Source organism: Eriocheir sinensis, chromosome 5 (genome assembly GCF_024679095.1).
Source record: "Eriocheir sinensis breed Jianghai 21 chromosome 5, ASM2467909v1, whole genome shotgun sequence".
Taxonomy (NCBI): domain Eukaryota; kingdom Metazoa; phylum Arthropoda; class Malacostraca; order Decapoda; family Varunidae; genus Eriocheir; species Eriocheir sinensis.
The window spans coordinates 3,890,523-3,895,522 of NC_066513.1; the positions used below are offsets into that span (position 1 = coordinate 3,890,523).

At 34.9% G+C, this 5,000-nt stretch overlaps 1 protein-coding gene across 1 annotated transcript in view; it reads right to left on the bottom strand.

The window, feature by feature from the left end:
- LOC126983599 (bestrophin-2-like) overlaps positions 1-5,000 on the bottom strand; it is a 184,831-nt gene that overhangs the window by 96,044 nt on the left and 83,787 nt on the right. The gene's annotated exons all lie outside the window — the stretch shown is intronic.

Here is a 5,000-nt window from a genome sequence, read left to right on the forward strand (position 1 = left end):
ATATACCCAGTGATGCACAGAGACATAAGGAGACTACAGCGGCCAGACGACCTAAGCATGGCATCCCCGGAGACTGTATTATTTACCAACTTTCCATCCCATTCATAATAAGTTTAACCTATATTTAAAGCTTTCTACGTATAATGTTCAGTTCAGCTACATATCTGCTCAGCTTTTTCGGCTCATCCACGGCAAGAACCAACTCTTGCCTGTTTCCTTCCTGATCCTGAATTTATCCAGTTCACATCCGTTGCTGCGGGCTGTTACAACAGTTTTCAATATAAGAATTTTATGTAAATCGCTGTTACCATTCTCCTTAAACCATTTAAAAGCTTCAATAAAATACCTCATAGTAGTATACGTCTTTCCAAAGAATGTACGTTATTTATTTATTTATTTGTTTGTTTTCTCTGTACCTTGGATAGTTTTACTCATTCTTCGCTTTACTGATTCGGCGGAATATATATCCTGTCTATCCAGTCCGCAATGGGGCATCAAAACTGAGCAGCACAGGCCAGGTGGGCTGAAGTGCTGTCAGATACAATTTAAGGATAATTATTTTATGAGCTTCTTTGCTAAGGCTTCTAGCTAGAAATGAAACCCAAGACTCTCTCTCTCTCTCTCTCTCTCTCTCTCTCTCTCTCTCTCTCTCTCTCTCTCTCTCTCTCTCTCTCTGAGCATTTTGAGTTCTAAATAGATATAGATACTTTTTACTTACAACCTAACTGAAACTGACATCTACATGTTGATGATAATGAAAACATTAAGTATGCAAAGCAAAAGTGCGGCAAAAATAATCATTATCGAGAACCCATACTGGCGATCAGATAGGTCAGAAGTGGAAAGGTGCTTTTGAATCTTCCGGTGATTGGAACGGTCACCCTTCTTAGGCACAGGCTGTATGAAGGCGTACTTCCAGCAGGAAGTAAACTACATTGGACATTTAAACATAACAGTACGTAACTACATTGGACATTCAAACATAATACATAACTAAATTGGACATTCAAACAAAACAATACATAACAACATTGGAGATTCAAACATAACAATACATAACAACATTGGACATTCAAACATCCCAATACATAACAACATTGGACATTCAAACATAACAATACATAACTAAATTGAACATTCAAACAAAACAATACATAACAACATTGGAGATTCAAACATAACAATACATAACAACATTGGACATTCAAACATCACAATACATAACTAAATTAGACATTCAAACAAAACAATACATAACAACATTGGACATTCAAACAAAACAATACATAACAACATTGGACATTCAAACATAACAATACATAACAACATTGGACATTCAAACATAACAATACATAACTACATTGGACATTCAAACATCACAATACATAACTAAATTAGACATTCAAACAAAACAATACATAACAACATTGGACATTCAAACATAACAATACATAACAACATTGGACATTCAAACAAAACAATACATAACAACATTGGACATTCAAACAAAACAATACATAACAACATTGGAGATTCAAACATAACAATACATAACAACATTGGACATTCAAACATCCCAATACATAACAACATTGGACATTCAAACATAACAATACATAACTAAATTGAACATTCAAACAAAACAATACATAACAACATTGGAGATTCAAACATAACAATACATAACAACATTGGACATTCAAACATCACAATACATAACTAAATTAGACATTCAAACAAAACAATACATAACAACATTGGACATTCAAACATAACAATACATAACAACATTGGACATTCAAACAAAACAATACATAACAACATTGGACATTCAAACATAACAATACATAACAACATTGGACATTCAAACAAAACAATACATAACAACATTGGACATTCAAACATAACAATACATAACAACATTGGACATTCAAACATAACAATACATAACTACATTGGACATTCAAACATCACAATACATAACTAAATTAGACATTCAAACAAAACAATACATAACAACATTGGACATTCAAACAAAACAATACATAACAACATTGGACATTCAAACATCACAATACATAACTAAATTAGACATTCAAACAAAACAATACATAACAACATTGGACATTCAAACATAACAATACATAACAACATTGGACATTCAAACATAACAATACATAACAACATTGGACATTCAAACAAAACAATACATAACAACATTGGACATTCAAACATAACAGTACATAACTACATTGGACATTCAAACATAACAATACATAACAACATTGGAGATTCAAACATAACATAACTACATTGGAGATTCAAACATAACAATACATAATTAAATTAGACATTCAAACAAAACAATACATAACAACATTGGACATTCAAACATAACAATACATAACAACATTGGACATTCAAACAAAACAATACATAACAACATTGGACATTCAAACAAAACAATACATAACAACATTGGACATTCAAACATAACAATACATAATAACATTGGACATTCAAACATAACAATACATAACAACATTGGACATTCAAACATAACAATACATAACTACATTGGAGATTCAAACATAACAATACATAACTACATTGGACATTCAAACATAACAATACATAACTACATTGGACATTCAAACATAACAATACATAACTACATTGGACATTCAAAAATAACAATAATAACTACATTGGACATTCAAACATAACAATACATAACTACATTGGATATTCAAACATAACAATACATAACTACATTGGACATTCAAACATAACAATACATAACTACATTGGACATTCAAACATAACAATAAATAACTACATTGGACATTCAAACATAACAATACATAACTACATTGGAGATTCAAATATAACAATACATAACTACATTGGACATTCAAATATAACACTATATAACTGCATTGCACATTCAAATATAGCAGTAAATAACAACAGAGGATATTCAAACATAACAATACATAACAACATTGGACATTCAAACATAACAGTACATAACAACATTGGAGATTGAAACACAACAGTACATAACAACATTGGACATTCACACATAATAATACATAACTTTTTTATCTTTTTTTTTTTTTTAACGTCGTGGCCTATTGCGCCGGTAGGCTTCTTCCCTGTGGATCCTGATGGTCGGCCCAAGGCTTCTTCCCGGTGGGGCCTGATGATCGGCCCAGCTCGTTCTGGCGCAGGCGAGTGTTTATAGTGGCGCCATCTTGAATTGGCTCATGCTTGCCTCCCGGAGCTCATCTTTAATCCTAGAATCTAGAGTCCGGGTTGATAGATGGTCTTCTGGACAGCATGTGGGTAGTTTTCAGCCACTCGGCGGCGGCTGAAAAATCCCAGCTTAGTGGCACCGGGCGGGGATTGAACTCGCGTCGTCCTGAACGCTATCCATTCAGTCACCGCCTCCTGGACATTCAAATATAACAGTACATAACTACATTTTACATTCAAACATAACAGTACATAACTACATTTTACATTCAAACATAACAGTGCATAACTACATTGGACATTCAAACATAACAGTACATAACTACATTGGACATTCAAACATAACAGTACATAACTACATTGGACATTCAAACATAACAGTACATAACTACATTGGACATTCAAACATAACAGTACATAACAACACTGGACATTCAAACATAACAGTACATAACTACATTTTACATTCAAACATAACAGTACACAGCTACATTGGACATTCAAACATAACAGTACATAACTACATTGGACATTCAAACATAACAGTACATAACTACATTTTACATTCAAACATAACAGTACACAGCTACATTGGACATTCAAACATAACAGTACCATCATCATCTACAGCAGTGCCTTTTCATATCCACATCGAATCGCTATCAGCATCGCTGTAATCATAACCATCCTTATCTTTATCCATTAATGGTAAGGAGACATTGCTGTGGCCGCTCGCGCCGCCCACAGAAACCTCTTCGCAGGAAAGGAATAAAATATGTAACTTGTTGTGGAAGCTTTTATTCAGGCTAACTCATTTACGTATGTATTTGAGTACCACTGTTTTATTGTTAGCATGTAACATATGACAAAAGTGAAAATCTCTCTCTCTCTCTCTCTCTCTCTCTCTCTCTCTCTCTCTCTCTCTCTCTCTCTCTCTCTCTCTCTCTGTATACACACATTTATTTATCTATCTATCTATTTATCTATTTACATGTGTGTGTGTGTGTGTGTGTGTGTGTGTGTGTGTGTGTGTGTGTGTTTGTGAGTTTGTGTGTGTGTGTGTGTGTGTGTGTGTGTGTGTGTGTGTTTGTGTGTGTGTGTGTGCGTGCGACGACCAGCCATCGTGTACAGTGTGAGTCTCTACTGTGTCTCAGGCCAGCCGCTCGTAAGCAGCACTTCAAGAAATGTTTGAAAATACATACACTTCATAGTGAGTTTAATAATGGCCTCGATTACATGCCACGTCAGATAACTGAAGAGAATCTCGATAAGTGTAAGGTAGTTTTCTTCATATTTCAACTATGCAAACACATTTACAATTATATACTTAAACTTTATATGTTGTACTTCATCAACGATATAGTCTGTCATTATACTTTCATGTTTTTGTTTGTTTTGTTTTTCGCTGGAATACTGAAAGATTTCCACGAAGCAGAGTACCCGACGAGCTCAAGTGTTGTACGTGTTTGGTTCCTCCAACAAGTGGTTTATGGCAACACAGGAGTAGAAGCAAACCACCTGTGTCCTGCCCTCGCTAGGTAAGGGGCTGACACCCCCCCCCCTCCGAATATGTGTACTGGTGGCCTTGTTAAATGGAGCCGATAGGTAACAAGTCTCCCTCTCAATCTATCTACCCATCTATTTATCCATCAATGCCAATAACTGCCAAGTCCCTAAAGTGCCTCATTTCCCGACACAATAAAATGAAATTAGAAGTCACCAGGGGGGGAGGGGAGGCACGC